This window comes from Trematomus bernacchii, unplaced genomic scaffold (assembly GCF_902827165.1).
Source record: "Trematomus bernacchii unplaced genomic scaffold, fTreBer1.1, whole genome shotgun sequence".
Lineage (NCBI taxonomy): Eukaryota > Metazoa > Chordata > Actinopteri > Perciformes > Nototheniidae > Trematomus > Trematomus bernacchii.
In genome coordinates, this window is record NW_022987582.1 from 2,910,349 (window position 1) to 2,931,675 (window position 21,327).

At 41.6% G+C, this 21,327-nt stretch overlaps 1 protein-coding gene across 1 annotated transcript in view; it reads right to left on the bottom strand.

Annotated features, from left to right (window-relative positions):
• galnt1 (UDP-N-acetyl-alpha-D-galactosamine:polypeptide N-acetylgalactosaminyltransferase 1) overlaps window positions 1-14,018 on the bottom strand; it is a 42,676-nt gene extending 28,658 nt beyond the window's left edge. Inside the window, exon 1 of the mRNA XM_034127952.1 lies at window positions 13,594-14,018. The gene's annotated coding sequence lies outside the window, so the exon portion shown is untranslated. The remainder of the gene's footprint in view (window positions 1-13,593) is intronic.
• Between the last annotated feature and the right edge of the window lie 7,309 nt (window positions 14,019-21,327).

The following is a 21,327-nucleotide window of genomic DNA, read 5'->3' on the forward strand; positions in this document are numbered from 1 at the left end:
GTCTCTGTGGGCAGAGCGAACCTCTTCCTCTCCTCAATCTGTTCGTGCCCGTCTGTAGTCGCTGCAGGAGAACTATATGATTATGAGGTAAACAACAAAGAGAGCAACCACAAAGGGCAACAAAGACAGCCAATGAGCACATAGAGACAGAGAAACAGGAAGTCAACATTGTACAACTGTACTTCATTACTGTAAAGCACATAAGAGTTTTGAATGAGAGATGTCTGTGTTGGTGCTCAACATTTTTTAAAACACATCTTTTGCACATTTTAGACCAAAATTGCAATATGGTTCACCATTTTGGAAGGAATTACATTTTTTGACAGTTAATCCAACATACATTATAAAAACATATCATATATTCCTGTCATTGTGTGATTTTATGTAAGGGTCTTTACCAAACAAAGTTTTTTTCATAGAATAGTATTTGTATTTCTTGACATCTCTGCAGCACCATACTATTCATCAGATTGGTATTTTGACACTTATTTTGCAAACAATTACCGCTCCCCTGCTATTTGTATATTGTACTAGTTGATATTTCCTTAAAACTCTGATTCATTGTTCAGCTCTCGCCTGTGTGATTCATCGGGCTGTTCTCCAGCAGTGCAGCTATGTTGGGAGGGCTTCCAACACATGCAGCGACCTCAGCTTTTCCTCCACCTGGGGATTAACTGCTCTCTTATTAAAAAAAGAAAAGACCCTGACCTCAGTCATTCAATACACAATTAGTAATAGGACTGCAGCTGTAAGACAGACCTACTCTTATACAAACACAATATGTTGGCTTACAACACGAAGACACACAAGTACTCCTCATACATCAGGATGCCATGCCCCAGTGGTCCGGCGACAGATGGACACTTAGTCAGATGTGTAATGCAGAGCAAGGGAGCAGAGATGGGCCTGTCCAAACAGTGAGCTGTGCCAGTGGAACATGACATTATGTAGGCCAACGCTACACTGAAACAAGGATCTAGAGAGGCAGAAACACTGGGTCCAGTTTGTCGCAGAGTTGGAGGATTGGTGTTGTTGTAAGGCCTCACAAGCTTCTGTTATAAAAACATCAGAGCATAACGTGAGCACCATTTTTACTACACCAGTTCTCTCTTGAGCACGACAATTACCATTCTCTGTAGAAATAAACCAATACAATCTGTTGGACTTTGTGCCAATACTGACCTTATTAGGGCGGATCAAGTATCGACGAGAATTGAGCAATTCACATTCATTTGCTGCAGTGCGCTTGTTTTGATGTGGTAAGCCCTGAAACCTGGATACGAAAAATGTTGGTACCATATGGTTAGAAAATCTTAAACTGTCTTAAAGGTGGGGTAGGTAAGTTTGAGAAACCGGCTCGAGATACACTTTTTGTTATATTCCATGGAATGCTCTTAACATCCCGATAGCAATGAATATCTTAAGTGCTTTGACAAAAAATCCATAAAAAAATGTCATCTGTGGAAGCTGTAATACTGTAAAAAGTACGACCAATCATTTTAGCCGGCCCGGCTAAAATAACTGGATGGCCTACCTGCCTGTCAGCCTTCCATCTGTGCACAAACTTATCTCGTGCCCTCATTGGTCATGTGCGCGTTCGTGTGTGTTGGAGGAGGGGCTCTATAAGGAAGTGGCAGATTTTCTCCGGTTGTGTATTTTCAAATTCTAGCGATCTCGAGCTGGTTTCTCAAACTTACCTACCCTACCTTTAAACTGTCTAGCAGCAAATAATTCAATAAAGAATAAACAGAATGAACATGTTTGAATGTTTACACTAAGAGTAAAGACTGTTACAGTGTAATGCAGGGAGGAAGCGTCACATTGATATTCGTCCAATCGCACAACCCTACAGCTGAACTTCTCTTTGCTCCAGCTGTGAGCGGCTGAGAACAAACGCAGCTAATGCATCAGCTCACCCTACCCTTGCTTATATCTCTGTGCTACAGAACACTCCCTGTTTATAATCCACCAAGACTCCCACGCAGGCCTCTTTCCATTCAGTCTGGGTCGACGTAATTCCTGTCGTAAATCCAAAAGGCCGGTGACTGAGACAGACTAACAAATGCAGAGGTGAGGAGGAGCTCATGGGCGGACTTATGATGAAATCACTGCTAGCAAGCAAAAGTTCTCTAGCAGCAAGCAGAATGAAATCACTTTGCAAACACATCATGTGGTTTATACCCGTCTGCGCCCACATAACACCCAGCAGGCTATAGTTGGCATGCTAAGGCTTGAGGCCACTGAGGTTTCAAAGCAGAGCCAAACAAGGTTGAGGAGCTCTGAAACAACCTTTGTTCTGGACAATTTAGAGGGTAGTGTGGGCTGAGCTTGAACTAACAGACAGTCAAATCAGTCCTTCACAATTCCCCAAGCTCAGCGTGAACACACTGTGACCAACCAGCCATGGCGAAGCATTAAACCCAACTGTTCCACTCTCTCTGCCGGAGAAACACTGAGAGAAAAACCGGGTAAAACTCAAAAAAAGTTTTGTAAAGACTGAGTGATAACTAGCTTTGAGTATAAAGTGTGAGTGTGTGTTCCCATCCAGGGTTTCTATATGTGTTATGTGACCTTTTGTAACCTTTGTTCTAACAGAGGGAGTCCAAAGATGGCATCTTTGCACTGAGCAACAACAAACAATGTTGTGCTCATCCTGTGCCAACTGCACCTTCTCACAGCCCTCCCTCGACCCCCTGCTCTGTCAAACACCTCACGTCTCCAGTGGTGTGGGAAAGGAAGGCCTGAAGGGGCCTGCAACCCCTCATGCACGCACAAACACCAAATCCATGCTAAATAGGGACAAGAGGAAAGGCAACAAAATATGACAACACCAGTTCAACATGGAACTGTAGCTGTAGCTCACAATTTCTGACAGCTTTCCAGGGGAAGCCCAGGGAGGAACAGGAACGCCAGAAATAGCCCAAGGAGAAAATAGGTAAGAAGCAGCTCGCTCCCTGGACATACCAACCTGTCACTCTTATCCTAGAATAAACTTCTCCCTAAACAGCCTGTTTTGCTTTTCATAAAAAGGATATGTTGTGGAACTTTCTAGGCCTACTGTTTGTGGTCACAAAGGGAGACCTGGTAGGAAGAGGAAGAAAGAACGCCGATAGAACGGACAGATGAAAGGAGAGACTCGGACAGAGAGAGAGATATGCTTCCTGTTTACTGAAAGTAGAGAGCGCAGGACGCTGGATCACTGTTAACAGACCTGACAGAGCTGACACACTCGTTCTAGGAATGCCACGTGAGGAAAACTTCCTAGCGGGTGGTCAATTTGTTATAACACCGATGTTACTGATTACCGCAGACATTTTTACAAGGAAATATATTCGTTGATGAAGCTCAAAAAGCTTACTTTGATCAATAACAGCTGTGTGGCCGTACTTTGAAGGTGGGCGCTGACCTCCTAGGAATGACCTTAATAGGTTTTTTATTTCTTTTTTGTATTTGAAGCTATGCCAGTGTGGGGCACCGGGCAAGTAGCCCACCCAAACACTGTGTTAGACAGCACAGATTAACACACACACACACACACACACTATATTTGTGTTTCTTGGTAACATCTGGAGGCTTGTTATGTGTTCTTGGTTCTGAACCTCCCTGCTGTCCCTGCTCTGGCCAGCAGCCGTGTTAAAGAGATCAGGCTTAAGAGCGTGCACACTCCCAGCTGCGTGCTCGGATGCTCCCGGCAACATTCCCAATCCAGGAAAGACTTCCTCGCAATTTGACACAGCATGCAATCTTTTCCTTTTCTGTGGCGTCTTGGCAATGTCTGGGATTAACATATTTGCTGTACTGTATTTTCCACATGTAGCACTTTACAAACAGCAGAATAAGTACACAACTTGTGTGTGTCCAAATATAATATAACTGGCTAGCTGAATGTGGCTAGTCACTGCAAGCGTATGTAATATCCACAATGTCAGACTTCAACAAAGAACAGGTCTGTTGTTCTTTCGCTGGAGAGAATTACATTTTTCAGTCCCTAAATGGCACTCAGCAGCATCATGTAACATTCCTCTGTCCTCATTATTCCTCCTATTCAACGGGACCGGGCTTTTTAAAGTGGTCTGATCTATTAGACTGTACGTCATCCAACTGACAATCAATAGCCTATTGGTTTCCACAAAATCACATCACTTGGCAAAGGTAAAAATACACATTCAACTTCACTTACAACTCCCCCACAAAGACATTCCTGTTTGGGCAGGCGTTTGGGTAACCAGTGTGCTTGATTCTATTCCATTTTATACTATAATGTTTTTATTTTGTTTGTTTTAAATTTCATTTGTAAGTTTTGTTTTATTGTGTTTTTATTGTGTCTTAATTACGCTCTGGTGCTTTTATGACTTCTTAACATGTGGCTTGTGTGTTCATTGATCATTGTACGCCTCCTATGTTGATGCCTTATTGTTTTGTCAAGCACTTTGTGACTTTGTCTGTGAAAAGCGCTTTATAAATAAACTTTACTTACTTACTTACACGCATCATCTTTTCAATTAAGCAGCGCCTTACTGAGGTCACACACACACACACACACACACACACACACACACACACACACACACACACACACACACACACACACACACACACACACACACACACACACACACACACACACACACACACACACACACACACACACACACACACACACACACACACACACACACACACACACACACACACACACACACACACACACACACACACACACACACACACACACACACACACACACACACACACACAAGCTTTCCTGATTCAAATCTATTAAATTAGACATATTTATCATTTCCTTTCTATCACTATGCCCCTGTGCACCCCAATTCTAATTCCCTATTCCATCTTCCTGATCATAAAGAACAAAGGCTGCAGCGACAAAAAAAAAGGTTCACGGTTCTCCCCTGCTTTAGGTTCAGGATTATATTAAAAAACATTTCATTCATGTCATGATTATCGTGGCCAACATAAACCCTGTAATCCTCAAAATGTGCGTTAAACTCTTAAAACGGAACTAAAACATACTGGAATCTCTTTACAGTACATGTTGTTATCCGACTTCATCCCAGATAAAACATATTTAAAATGTTAGTGAAAACATACACTTTAATAAATTAATCATAAAGTCCCTGTGTGTAAATATCCCCTCTGCAGTGAGTGAGTACAGAGGCAGTGTCCTGCTGCTGTCTCTCCAGCAGAGCTGCAGCCACACTGACCCACATCCCAGCCTCGGGCAGATTATACTGCAGCACATACGACACACACACAAACACACATTCCCAAGATACATGAGCACAGTGCCCCTGACATTTGTGGCTCGTAGAATTGCAATTTCTGAAAAACAATGGGCCTGTTGTTCTGCAGTCAATCAGCCAGAAGTTGATACTGCTATCAGTGTGACCGGGCCAGAACAACTCCACTCAAAGAGTCCTATGACACACAAACACACAGACCCACACACATGAAAACAGACACTCAAGAGTAGCAGCCTGGTAGGAGATAAGGGCTAGAGATGGATGGGTGTGTGTATACAGGCCCAGGGGTTGGGGGGGGGGGGTGGGTGGGTGCTGTACCTTGGTCAGGGTGAGCCCGGGGCAGATAGCTCGCTCTGTCACACGAGACAAACCGCAGAGCTGTTACAGCCGGAGTCTGTCCTTTGTGCCCTCCGCTAGTTATCTCCTTTCCTCTAAATCCAAAAGTTACAGAATCCATCCAGGGGACACATCGCCTACTGTTTTCAACAATGAATGAACTAAACAACCTTGCGAGTGCATACACACTTTTGACAGAGTAACCACATTTTTTCTGTTTGTGGAAACATTTGTGTTTGTTTGGGATCATAGAGGCAACTCTTGACAAGTAAACTGAACTTTTTTAACTCATTCACTGCTCTAATGGAAAGGAGTTTTAGAGAGCAAATCAAAACTGATTGGTGAGCCAGTAACTATAAACACAATTGTTGACATTATATTAGTCTCAAAGTCCTTTCACCTTCCATACTTGCTTGGTCTTAAAAATCTTTATCAGGGACAAAATGTATCACTATCAAGCGGAGGTCTTTTGTCATGTGCTTTGCAAGAAAACAAAAGTGAAAGCACTGTGAACAAGTCCAATTAGGAACTGTTATCCAGGAACAAACAGGGTGATCTCCTTCTGGAAGAAAGCAGAGACCGATATGGAGTGATACATCTCTATAAATCCTCCCTGGGCTTTCTTGTTTTAGCTGCTCTGTGGGTAGAGCAGCTCAGTGACTCAGTGTTTAGCAGTATTGCCTCACAGCAAGAAGGTCCTGGCTTTGAACTCTACAACTACCTCACTATGGTGCTGAAGGGGGGTGACAGACATGCTGCATGGTGCACTCATGCTGCCGTTGTCCTTGACCGAGGCACCAGCATTAGCACTGGTCTTCCGCACTCTGCTTGCAACCCTTTAAAAAGTAATGTTTGGTCCCCACTGAGATCAATAAAGAGCAACATGGCCAGGCCAACATGCACACACAAAACAACCTTCCTTTAATTGACAGCATAAAGAACTCTAACTTTGAGATCTTAATTCCCTTGTCATTCAAGTCTTAAAAGATAAAACGGTTGGATGAAGAAGGCAACACACTCACACACATTGTCAAAGACATTAAGAAGATGCTAAAAATATAATTCAAGGCTGAAATGAGTAGAGACATACTTGTGTAAGCGTGTGAAACACAACTGTTTTTCCATGAGTCAGCTAAAATTGGGACATATTCCACTACCTTCTATGGCGGGTTTGGGGGGGGATGGGAAAGGAGCCGGCCCTGTCGCCATGGAAACTGTCTTTTCCTGTCGGGTCATATCTCAGAGTGAAACAGATGCTGTGAGCAACATACGGACGCATGATCAGCAGCACACTCTCACAAAGACGGGAATTGTTGGAGCCCAGCTGAACACGGAGTATAGTGTTACTCAATGCAAGGCTGTTCTGTTGCCTGTTTAGCTTTGTGCTATCCAAGCACAGGTAGTAGGCTACTGTTTGGGAAGTTAACACTGTCATTGGATGATATCAGTAGTAAGTCTAGCCAACTGTGCTTGCAACAACAAGTCAAATTGCAAATCCAATTGGATTTCGTTCCAGCTATTAAAGTTGCAATGACATGTTCAGGTGTGGAAAAGACGTGGAAATAGGATTTGGCTATTATCCTGATGACCAAAATTACTAGGGATGCTCCGATCAGGGTTTCTGGGGCCGATCACCGGAATCAGAATCGGCCGATACCGATCGACGATCCGATCATAGGGTGGGTGGGGGCTATGGGGATCTTCCATTTAAAGTGATGTTTAAAACTCAGTTAATGGGGCTCATTTTTATATTGCTTCAGTTTATAATCGTAACGGATCGAAAAGTTCAGATTAATTTTTCAATACATGATGCGCTTCCACAAACAACAACCAACATAATTATTACATTCAAATGAAGTACATTATTCAAGTTTACATTAACTTTGGATAATAACATGGGAGAAATGAGCGGAAGCGCTCTCTTTTCCTCTTTTCCTCCCTCCCTCCCTCTCTCTCCTGATAGCCTGTCAGTATCTCATGCAGCTCACTGATCCAGTAATGAGTGACCCGACAGTGAAGAATAAATATATTTATAATTAGTTTAGGTTGTTCCCGAGGTAGATAAAATAGCTAAGTGTGTTAGGTCTAACTTGAAGTGTGTGTCACCGGTCAGTCACCACGGGCGGAGCCACAGGTGATCCGGGAGAGCTGCGGAAACTCTGTTGTGTAGCATTATATATTTACTTACTAATCCATTACCTTTGCTGTTATTTCTTTTGACTTCTTGCTGTCCCTGCTATAGGGTTCCTGCCGTTTAAATGTGTCACTAACTGTCAACTGAGTGGATGACGGAGTTTTTACTGACTTGGCGCTGGCTTGCCTTTCATACTCGCCGTATTCTTTGATGTGACGAACTCTCAAATGTCTAATGAGATTTGTGGTATTAAATTGTCGTTGTTGCGTTCCACCACGAGGGATTTCTGCTTCACACACGTTGCATACCGCTATTTTATTGTCTTTTTCGGACACCTTAAAATACTGCCAGACTGGTGAAGCCATTTTGGCGAGCTTGTTTTGCCGCGCACCGAGAAAAGTCTCATGTATTTTACGTCATGTGATCGGCTCTCCTGATCTGCCTTTATAGAGAGCACCGATCGTTATCGGCCGAAAGTGAATATCGGCCGATAACGATCGGCGGCCGATCGATCGGAGCATCCCTAAAAATTACCATCTGTTTTGTCTTCACTAACAAACGGAAGATTCTTGTGCATTTAACTCACTCTCAGAATATTCATGTGCCAACAAAAAAACACTACACATTTTGATTTGTGTATTTCTGATCTACTTGTTGGGTTTGACTTTCCTTGCTGATCAGACGGGGTTTTTTTTTTTTTTAAACCTTCATTTTTTCAATGATTTTTTGTCCACTTGGGGGAAAGTTTTAAACACCACACTGACATATAAAGTTTTTATTTAAGAAAACAAAATAGTTAGCAAACACTTTCCTACGTGTAGGCGTGTTCCTGGAAACCTGGTGAATCGAACTATTCTTGAAGGCGCTTAAAACATTAACACAAAAAGCTCCTATGGTATCATTCAAATGGCACAACTTCGCCACGTGTGTTAGACTAATCATTGTAAATACTTAAATGTTTCTACCATGTTTTCAATGACAACATGAAGCAGGTTATAGTTTCTCGTGAGCAAGTCATCCTTCATTTGCTGGAATGTGGATCACATGCATGTTGAGACTGGCTCATTCAAAATATTTATGTATTCCAATCCAAAATCATGAATCAGATATTTGAGTTCTTTCCAGACAGCTATTTATTTTTGACTGTTTGCACAGTCAACACTGGAGGAAGAGGTTGTGTAATAATAAATCAAATATAGTATTTGCTGCTGAACTCTTGAATCCCTGCACATTTCACACCTAAGCTCCTCTGTCCAGTGGTGAAAGTGGGTCATTGTTAAAAACATGCTTTACACTTCATTTGGAGACGCAGCTTTTATTCATATTGGATTGAAGTTATGTGTGATCTTTGCCATATTGTGCAATCATTCAGCCTTGTACTTTGCTTATATTACTGTCAACGTATTACCTCATGAAGTCACCTCAACTCAGCAATGCAGGGACACAGGAAAGCAAACTGAGAACAGAAATAGACCACTAAGTCCTTGTCAGAGGAGAACCAATGCAGAAAACAAGAGACTGCAGCTACGAGATGAAATAAACCTCTGCTGAATACTGGGCTAATTCCTATTTCCTTATCATTAAGCTGGCAGAAACACTGAGTCCATCCAGCCGAGACACACTCAGTGTGACAGTCTCTGAATCATCTGTAGAGGCCCTGTATGCGGTCTAAACATACCGCGCCATAGCTTAGGCATGCTGCTCTTTTTTCCTTCACAGCTTTACCGAGTTTCAGTTTCCAGCAACGCTGTTTATAAGGTGTCAAAGTGCAGTGAACAAGGCGGGGGCATGTTACCTCAAAGAATGACAGAATAGCAAAGATCACACTGTGTCTGTGAATCTGTGCATTAACGCACACATAACAAAAATCAATACCAACAAACAAAGCGTACACCTACACCGAACACACATGCACACAACCGAGGTTCGTGTGTGAGCGCTGGCCTTTAGTTGGTTTCAGCCTGAGAGGGAGCAGGGAGCTGGCAAGACTCCCTGGTGGCACTGGCTGACCCACTTCTGTGCAACTCTATCCCTAATGTGACCCGCTGTAAAGCCAGAGGACACACACATACGCAAATACATACCCATACACACACACACACACAGCTGAGATTGCCTGAGAGGACTGAGAGAAATAACTAAATGCTGTTTATGGCTATCTTTCTCTCTCTTTTACTCAACCTCCTGTTTTCTGTTTCTCTCACTTTGTCTGAAGACCAAGCATTTAGGTCTGTGTTATCTCATCTAGCTAAACTACATCCGGAGTGTTTCTGGAATATAAATGCAGGCTGCCAGTTTCCAGACAAAAAGTCAATCTAAGCAAACTAAAACAGAAAAAGAAGCTCACTTTTACAATAAAAAATAAAGATAAGAATATAAATAATGCCACAGGGGTTGTTTCTTGCATGTCCTACCTATCTCTCTATCCCAACAGTTCCTGTCACTCTTAACTGTCTCTGCTCTAATAAGGATAATAAAGCTTTAAGTTATGTCAATGCACATATCAAATTATGATATCTTTGGTAAACAAATCTGGTTATTGCTGCACTGCCACATTGCTAAAACCCATTAATGCAAAGTGTGGAGATAAGTCTCTCTGATGCGTGCCGTGATCAGACGACATTATTAAAAACAAAATCCAGTAAACAAAACTCAGTAATCTGATGACTTACTGACAGCTGAATGTGAAATGTGTTCTTGTGAGAGAAGAATTTGATTAAAGAGACAACTTTAAAATAAACAAAGACATTTTGTCGGCTGGCAAAGATAAGAGAAGAGGTGTCACGACGCTTGCGCTAGTCTCTCTCTACGACAATACGTGTTTAAATTTAATTTCAAGGTCTAAGCCTTTCAAGTCTGGTTAAATGTTTGTCTATTATTTTTCCTTTAATAAGAATTTTAAGATTAAACATAAACAAACAACAATCCATAAATCTGTCAATCATTTGATAAATCACTTATTTTTTTTATCTAAAAAATGACTGGTACGATAGTCAAAATTGCTCATTATATTTTGTCTGAGCTCAAGTTGATGTTATCAAACATCAAAAGCTTGTCCTGAATAATAATACAGAGAAAGGAGACAGGGACAGCATCAATAGTGGGCTATTTTAGCTAGATAAATGACTAAATGATTAACTGCTTCTCTTTTGTAAATAAAGTAATTGATTAATTGAGCAATTCCTAGAGTACTGGTTGCATTTCAAATCACTGCTCATTAATTTCACATGTCTTAAGTCTTAGATTTAGGTTGCAGATTATCAGATGTGATAAACGGCATAACAAAAAGCGTGAGTACGAGAAATTCAGCACACAGATTTGTTTCTGTGCTTTGCAGCTAAAAATACCTAGCAGCCACTCAGACAAGCATATTGCTCTGCTGCTTATGTCAGGTCTCAGTGGCAGGCAGAGGCTTGATGTTCCACTGTCTATTTATATAAGCGTCCACATTACAAAGCAGGGTGACCTAAGTTTTGGGGTTGACAGGAAGACGATATATATGAGCTCTTCTTCTTGCAAGCTATGTGTCCAGTGTGTGTACATGCATGTGTCTGTTTGTGTGTGTTTGCATGTGTGTCTGATCCGGCCATAGTCTGGAAGGAGGAACAATGGCATTCCTGTGCTCTGAGCTCCAGGTGGCTGTGGAAACCCAATCCCAAACCAAGGCTTGCTGGCACACAGAGTGCCGGGAACGCCGAATGCTGCTGCCTCTCTCCGGAGACATGGGCCAGAATAGAGCTATTGTTCCTGAGCAGCTCGGAGCAATAAATGCACCACAGCCACACTCTATGGCGAGCACATACATTCATAAATACCAATACACACCAACGCGATGGATAGCAGAGATGTTTTACCTTTACATGTTTCACTTTCAGTTTAATATACTTAATAAAATAATAATTAATTTCTACAAACACAAAAAAATGTAAGTAATCTTTTGTGCACAGGCTTTATAATTGGGAGTTTTGTACACATTAAACTAACTACATTCCCAAGCATACTATTATCATGATTATTACCACCTGTATTTCCATTACACAGTGGAAGCACACACAACCTTATACTTACACTTGCCCTCTATATGAGCTCAAGCCACAGTGACGTATCTTAACACACAAACATCTTTGTAGTCTTATACATGCTGAGGGCCCTCAATCATGTCATTCATGTCTCATACAAGAACCTAATTTTATCGTAATCTAAATACTCACCTTTAACTGAATTTGTGTATTGAAGATTGGCCAAAATGTTCCCAGTTTGCAAAACTCCCAAATTAATGATGGAAGAGAGGGACACATAAGCAGGCACATCTGCTGAGGCTTGAATACACACTCAACACACACATAGCAGGAAACGCATCATGCCGACTCCACGGCCTTGAATTGAGGAACATGATTCATTTCCTTCCAATGCTGGACAGTCATGCCTTAAAACAGGGTTGAGTTCAGATATACAGCTCTGAGGCTGGGTCACGAACATGGAAACAAATCTGAAAAAATGCATGTGCTGAGAACTTAAAACATATACAATTAAAGGCAACAACCACTATATTTTACGATTCTGACCTACATGGTCATGTCAGTGCTTCCCTTTACGTAGTTTAACTGCACCACACAGATATTCCTGTGATCAAAGCAATTAGCCTTTGTTCAGGCAACTTGGGACCAATGCTACAGGTAGCAGAAACAGAAGCTTCCCTCCAGCTACACAGGATCTTGTCCTACTGCACACGTACTGTACAGGCAGCCACACACACTGTGAATAAATAATACATGCTCCTCTTTTCCCTCCCTTTAAGGAACATGACAGATTAATTTAATTGGTTCCCTGTCTACATCTTCATGTGCTCTGCTCAGCAACTGAAGGCTCTTACAGGCTTGATAGTGAATACATTTTCTTATCTCTTGAGATAATTACAGCATTGTTAATGCATGCTCACTCATGCACGCTCATTCTCTCCTCTTTCATTCACTCAATGAGTCTCTTCACACACAACCAGGCCACGCATGCTTTAACCAAACCCTATGAAAACGTCTCTTATGATTGAATTATATGAAATGTGATTAACCTCTGTTCAACTGAGCAGGAGGGCCCTCAGTATCTGCAGCCATACAATGAAGGAAAGCGGTTTCATCTGGCCACTAGTTATTTACCTCCTATATGCATCAGACACAGACAAATCATACGACCTCTATCAGGACACAAAAGACACAACAAGCAGGGGTTAAATACCAAATGTGCAGCTCGTCTTTCCAGGTTGTGTTGCAACACTAAGAAAGGTTCAGAGAAAAATGAGGAAACGTCCACCAGGAAGAGAGTACATACAGTCCATATAGCAACTATTATTCCTTTAAAAAGGGTGCTTCTATTCATTTTCTGTATGGGTGGTTTGCTTGTAAGGAAGTATATCTGATAACTGTCCTAACCGTCATTTGTATAGACCGTTAGAAAAACTCACTGCAGTCAAATGCGGCATGTGTGGGATAACGTGAACCTGACAGTGGCCCATTCACCACAGCGACAGAGTAGACGCTAACGTAGGATGAAAGTATGAATGGGGGACGGTTTTATCGACAAATGATCCGTTCTTTTATGTAACACACTTCAGACCGGTTGGGTATCAACAATGGTCGAGTAAATAGAAATGAAGTAAAGTGAAAATATGTGTGTTTAACGGTGACTCGCATCCCATCCCCGTTGCTTGGCTGCTTCTGTCAACAAGAGTCCCTCAACCATAGCGCCAGTCTGCTGCTGATAGATAACGATAGAGCCTCACTGCCCAGAACCCAGCCAGCGTTTGACAGTGTGCCTGAAAAAACACAAGTATACCAGTGTAATTCACATGTAATGTTCGCTTACCTTTGGGGACAGGGCACCTCCTTCCACCTCTGTGGCGCAAGACACCGCAGTCTAGCTACGAGGCAGAAAACTGACGCCAGTACGGTACAAAGTATCACAGCTAAGTTAGCGGGCTAGCTAGCTTAGCGAGCTAACGATGGGGGGAGTGTGGTCCTCTCCGTGTCGTCGAGAAAAAAAAAACGAAACAACCAAGCCGGGGATGATGTGTTTCTCACGTTGAATGCGGCCACAAGAGCACCGTCCAGTGTCAAAAGGCGGTATAAGGGGAGACATCCATTAGGGAAGACCGTGAATATGATAACGGTTCAGCCGGGAGTAACGCTATGCGCTGCGGTGTCTCTCTCCGGGCGGACGCGCTGCCTCTGCCTGCTGGCCTGAGAGAGAGAGGAGCTCCGCTGCTGATGTGCGGAGCAAACAGAGGCAGCATCACTGCTGCTCATCCCTCCCTTCACTACCCCGACCCGGAAGAAATACTATTTCTGATCCCTTCCTCTTTTTAACATCGTCCAAAAATGTAACAACTGCAACAACATGCTGAGGATCTATCATTTGCCAACAAACATAATGATTGCAGTGTTTGATTTAATATAGTTGCCAACAGGGCCGACCCTAGACTTTTGGGGGCCCTAAGCGAGCTTTGGCTTGGTGGCCCCCCTCACTCTAGCGCGTTCTCACTACACACAACATGGAACCAACTTTTGTCTTATGATGTTAGCATAAGCACACATATTGTATAAATAAGCATGTAAACATCGTGGACCTAACCTCCTCTAGGGGGGGGGGGGGGGGTCCGGGGGCAAAATATTGAAGTTAAAAGCATCAATCTGGTGCACTTTGAGAGCAACATTAAGAGATCTATGGATACATCTCTCAACACCCATATGAAATAGAACTGTAAACAGATTTTTCTTTATGGATATTTTACTAATCACTCCCCTTTTAAACTGTATTCTTGTTTTGTCATATAGTATTTCATAACTGTTTTTCATGTATTCTCTCTGGCTGTCCATCTCATAATGTTTACATATAAACTAGCTGTCAATAGGAATATCATTCAGAAGAATTATAATTTCATGCAAAAATCTGTCACAAAAAGAGGTTGCACATTTAAATTCAGGTGTTGTTATGGCAACGTCAGTGGCCAAACAGCCACATTTACTGATGCAAATACGTTCAAACATGCTGTCGACACGTAAAGCAGTGGCAACTATGCCACCATTTCAGCTGACTTTTTCTCATAAATACTGTCACATAACATCCATATGTTTCAGTGCTAGGTTGATGCTTAGCTAAGCTAACTATGAAACACTTTAACTGACAGGAGGACTCAGGATCAACTGTGTACTGTAAGGTAGCTTCTAGCTTCATGTCGAACAGTAAGTCAACTTTTTCCAGAGAGCTTTCTTTGAAATCACCAGGTAACGCTAAAAAACATTACATTTAGATTGTATGACAAAGTGTTTATTTAATATATCTGGCTAGCTATAGCTACTTGCTAACGGTTTAGCTTACCCCCGCGATTCAAAGTAATGTCAACGTAGCTGTAATTTATGCTTTGCTTACATGTTCGCATAACTTGGAAGTTTACTGACATTTACATACCTTGTTCACCTGGCTCAAGTGCTGGCTCTGGGGTTGTTGTGTGACCCACCACTTGAGAATTGTCGTCTTTTTTAAGAACATTTTTTCTTATGTCCATCTTCAAAAACTCTGAGTCCGACTGACAGTTTATTTTAAACATTGTCACAGCTCACAGGATAGGTACCTGTCAGCCAATAAGACAGATGTTTATTTCCATTCAACTCTGGTTGGTCTGGTGTCTTGCCTCTGTCCTCAATCCTGCCGTCCTCTCTAGTGTCATGATGAGGTTCAGGTAAAGCACGGTTAATGTATTATATTATTGACTCAATAATATAATACATGACATTGAGAGTAGGCAATCTAGGCATATTAACACAATTAATTAAACATACTTATCACGGCGACAGTGTAGGCCTACTGAGATCTTTTTTTTTTCTTTTTTTGCTAGGGGGCCCTAAGCGGCCGCTTATGTCGCTTAATGGGTCGGGCCGGCTCTGGTTGACAATAACGGATGTAGCCTTAACAATGACAATGATGAAGGCTGAGCTTAGTCATTTATAATCATTCACCATAAATTACACCAACGATCAAGTCAGAAATCAGAAGTCCAACAGCAAACAGTCAAATAGCATAGTATTTGCAGTGCAATTGCAAAGCAAACATCATAAATCACTAGAGGGCAAACTGTGCAGTGTATCTTTTTAGAAGCAAAGCATTAGACTTTTTAAACTGCAAGGATATAACCTCCTGGGAGGCTGCTGCTTCTTGTTGACAAGGCTTTTTCAATATAGATGAAAAATAAACATAACTATTTCATAAGAGTTATTTTGCCAAGGTGTTATGAAAGAGTAGGATGACCTAACCCTAGCTCTAAAGAGGTTGCAGATTGACACAATGCTTTGAAGAGAAATTAACTGTGTGCCCTGTGAGTAGTGTTTGTCTTTAGTATGTAGTAAGTATGTTTGCCATGGTGTAATGAAATAATGTGTGTGTGTGTGTGTGTGTGTGTGTGTGTGTGTGTGTGTGTGTGTGTGTGTGTGTGTGTGTGTTTGTGTATCACTACTGGCTTTTAACCAAAAAAAAGCAAATCTTTAAAGGTCCCATGTCATGGCCATTTCTACTGATCATAATTCCATTGTTGAGGTCTACTAAAATTGATTTATATTGTGCAATTTTCCAAAATCTCATTGGTTTCTCATACAGCTTCTCTGTATAGTATGTGTATTCACACTATGAGCCCAGTGGCCGTCTGCGAGACAGCGAGACACAGCGAAACCAGCCCGAACACACACACCCGCAGCCTGGCTGGGAGTTTGTGTGTGTGCTCACACACCGACTCACAGCCTCGCCGCGTCCCGCCGTCTCACCCCTAGATTCCACCGGGTCCGTCTGCGCCGCATCACGGCTGTGCCGCGGTTTTGGTCCGACCTCTTCCAGCGTCATAACCCACCGGGCGCGTTTCAGAAGCGGAGCGTATTGCGTGCCGGCTCGCAGTTTCTGTTGATTTGGGCATATTTCCTGGACAGGCTACTTTGTGCAGACAAAGTTAATAATAATTGTAATATTCCAGTTATAAACAACATGAATCAAAGATGTGTTGCTGTATTTTAGTGGTAAAAAAAATCATAATTATTCTATATATATAATTTACACAGTGCCTGTAAACCGGAGGAGAATGCTGGCATTTCTCCTCCTACTTGAAAGACTACGGAGGGATAGGGCCTGAAAATTAGTTTATTTTGGGGATTGACTGGATGCTCTGACCGGTCGCATCGAAAATAGACTTGCATCGGAGCCCAGAGTCCGCGGATTGATCAATTTGGACCAATCCACGGACTTAACGTAACGGCTCCACGGACGTAACGGCTCCACGGACGTAACGTAACGGCTCCACGGATTGTTCCATTTTGACCAATCCACGGAGGGGTTGTCGTTACGTCACTTGGTTCCCGGAAGAAAAAAATTGAAAAAGAAAATCTCCAATGAGGCGTTCTGGGGCAGGTCTTTTCTGTGTTAGAGTTTTACTCGCTACAGGGTGTACTTTGAGAGTTTGTTACCCTGCAGACCGTTTACATGCAGAAAAACCTTCATAACACACAAGTGGACGGGTAATAACCGTAAAAGCATGACATGGGGCCTTTAACAGAGGCACGATGATCCTCAGGCAAGCCGCTTCTTTTCATGCAGAACTTATAACTTACACTAAAATGATATAACAAAAACACTTGATGTTGAGAAAAAGAAACATATTACATTAAAACAATACTTTAAAGCCTATTTAAAAGTAGCTGTATCCTTCCCCTTGTTAACTAGAGTTTCTAAACAGGGGTTAAGAAAAGTTGATCCTGAATCCAACATCTCTGCGATGCTTTTATAGTTTAAATATTCTATCCATTTATCTCCTGAACACCAGTCTGTGTTAACCAGAGCTACTTCATATTCCCAAGATCTTATCAGGTCATTGGATAGTAAAATCTTTATAGTGCAAGGTAGTTTCATATCTAAATTATTTGGGAAACTTCAGCTTCAAAAACCTTGTTAAAGGTTAAAGGAAATATACCTGTGTGTTGAAATATGTACACTAAAACCCCAAAACACTGCTGAGACTTGTGAAACAGGTCAATTCGAGAGGGGAAATAACTCTCACCTGTTTTTATTGGTCACTACTTTCAAACAAAGCACCAACCTAATACAAATTAAGATGCTGTACCATGTATTGCTATATATTGAGGATAAAAAAAGGAACTGAAGAAGTAGCGGAAAAAAGATGGGGAGAAATAAAATTGGCTTCTCTTTAACACGACAAGGAAGAAGAAATTGAATTCTCTGTTACAAGATGCTGTATATAAGATGTAAACGGTATTGCTTACTCTTACTTGTCCCATCAGGGGAGAGTTTACATGTCTTGACTGCAGGCATAACCTTTTTTTCATCACAATTTATTACAAGAATAAGAGAAGCACTTCGGAGAGCTCAGACCAGGAAAGTTTTAGCTTTATACAAATGTATTTACCACTTATTCACAGGGATGATCAATTCTGTTTCTGATTGGCAGCACATTCCTGGGTATAACTCTGTGAGAGATTTAGTGTGGCAAGATATGGAGTCAGTCCACTTTTTCAGAGTTACACATGCAAATTGGTTTGTGTTAGCACCGCTGCCAAACTCCTGTTGCACATAATGAAGTCAGAGACGAGCCGTGTCTCATTTTTATGACTCAAAGTTATACCTGCACTGACAGAAAACACTCTGCCCCAACTTGATGGGATGAGAATTGCAATTCAGCTGCACTTCTAGGTCAGGTCATGCAGAATGAATACAGTAAGGGAAATTCAGCACAGTCAATGTTTAAATATGTGATTCAGCCTTTTTTGCATTCCCCCTGCAAGCTTGAAATCTTGTATAAGTCATGACACATCTGCAAAAGGTTCTCACAACCCTGTTTTTTGTTTGCCTGTGATTAAAAGAATATTTTTGAAAGAGAAAACTGTCTTTTGATTACAATTGGAATAAAGCAAATCCACTTTAAGAAAGTTAAGGCTTTTATTTGATAAAGCAATTGTATTTATGTTATTCTTTAGAAAATAACAGGCTACACTGAAAAAGATGTGTGCTTCGCTATCTTTCTGTATTTGTCTTCGGCCCACTCTTACTGAAGCCTTATATCACAGCATAGCACAGCAATACATTTTAAAAGCACACTTTTCTAACATAAATGGTCTTTCACTCACCATACACAATCATACATATTCAATACTCTATGTCCTCAACCTATGTACGATCTAAACACACATGCATCCCTCCACACACACATGTGAAAGCCATCCATCCCCATTACAAACATTGACACATATCCAGCACCAGTCAATGTCCTGCTCACACAGATCAATAAGCTGTGCTTCAGGCTGTGCTTACATACCACCGAGTGTCACTAGAGCAGAAAACTCCCCAACCTGCTTACATAATCTCATTTCAATTGACATGGCTAGCAACATGTACTGTATGCACATGTGTGTCCGTGTCAACTTGAAAATCAACTTCACCATTAAATCGCTTTTTTTCATGGCTATCTGTGTCAACAGGATGGTAGCTGAGAGCCCTCCCTGACAGGTGGTCTCTGTGTGGCACACAGGTGTGTTTAGACTGTAAGGTTGAGCCCATTTTGAGCAGAAATCTTTGACCTTCGTGTCGTTAATTCTTGCATGCTGCTGCAGCCGACTGTATGGCTGTTGCAGTAAGTGATGTATCAATAAGGAAAAGGGGTGTGCGGGTCCAATGCCCAACAGTTACAGCTCATAGTTTAACTTCATCTATAAAACATTCATATCTGTTTTCAATTGAGCTTGAGGAGAGTCCCTAGGTATACTTTATTTATGATGCTGGCAACAGCAGTGTGCCGGCGCTGAAAAATGAATGAGACATTTGGAAAGACCTTCCTGTGAATCAGCATTTCCCCTCCTCCAGAGCCCTATAATATCTATACGGCGCTGCCCTCCTCCATTCACCGTAAAACAGGACAAGGACAGCAAATAAGCAGTTAGGCTTTTCTGTGAGTGTCTCAAATACACATACAGTATAACAGCAGCATCCCCCAGTTCATCAAGGTCTCAGCAGCAGCTCTCTGTGTTGAATTTCAATGTAGTAGATCTTTTTTTGTGGCGAGATGCCTGGATGCTGGCAGGTCCTTCCCTGGTGGGCCAGTGCAGACTGATGGATATGCTGGAGGCACTTTCCCCTCAAAGGTGTTTATGCGAAACGCTGTGACTGAACAACAGGGAGAAGAACCATGTACATCCCAAGGCATAGCTTCCTGCTGTAGCCAACCAGCATATTACTGGAGGCAACTTCAGCACGTAGAGAGTAATGCTGACAGCTAAGCTTGTACCGTTTTACCTGAACTACTTCATAGTTGCCTGCAGGGAATTTTTTTTTCTCTCACAGGTCAGGCCAAAGGAAGTGTCTTTGCATTAATAGCTATAGTCATATTGGGCTTTCATTACTATTACTAACAGGCCAATGTGGCGGTGCTTTTTCTGACAATGGAATGGGGGGGGAAAAAATCACAATTTGGGTAAAACTGCTCACAACAGATGGGGGTAGAATTTAATTTGAAAGTCTTGACTTTGATGTAAGCAATTGTTTCTTTTCAAATGTAAATGTGTTTACATTTTTATATAATTTGATTGTGGACATGCTGTGCTGATTTTTCACATGTGGTGCTTCTTAAGATTAATGTAAAAGGAAGGGAAATGGTAAAAATAAGAAATGTGGTCACAAAAATGTTTATAAAACCTCTCACCAAATCACTCTCACTTCTTGTTAAGAGGGGTAGTGCAAGCTGTATGTGCTTATCAGCCAAAAAGATCAGAATACTTTTTTCAAGACAATTGTTCATGGTGATGTCACTAAAAACACATGATCACAAATAACCTCACACGAAAGTTAGTTTATCACATTATTAAGATGTGCAAATAAAAAGTAATGGTCTTTCTTCACACACTGTTATGTGATCATGAGTATTTTTGTACCAATGCCTTCAGACAGCCTTCTGGGTGCAACACCTCCCATTAAACACATGGGGGCAGCAGCGCTCCACTGACAGGAGTGAGCTACTACACGTGTAATTTCGTTATTAAATTCATATTCATTTATTGTTTCCATAGTTTTAAAGAATCTACTTGATTTTATTTAGTCATTCATGGTGTAGATAGTGGGTGTTTCAATGTTTTCATATGCCTTTATTTAAAGCTCTTTGAATTTGCCTTAACAAATCACGTGATTCATAATGGAATGTGTGTGCGTAAATTACACTGGCAAGCACATGCAGTCACGTGTGAGAATGACGTATAGTTCTAGTTAATTGTGACGTATTTAGAATTCGAAAACACCAAAGGTAATTCTAGGGTTCTGGAAGGAAAGTGAAGTTCCATTTCATCTTCTGAACCCACAACAGGCAGCAGACAGGACAGAAAGTTATATTAATCCTAGATATATAGATAGATATTCATTTATCTCCGACTACATTTACAGCCAGACTTCTTCATCAAACAGTATTACTTCTTATCATTATTATCATTGCTTATTAGCACAAAGGCCAGACCATATTTATGTGGCTTCGCCCTGAGTGGTCAACATTTTACTATACTAAATAGT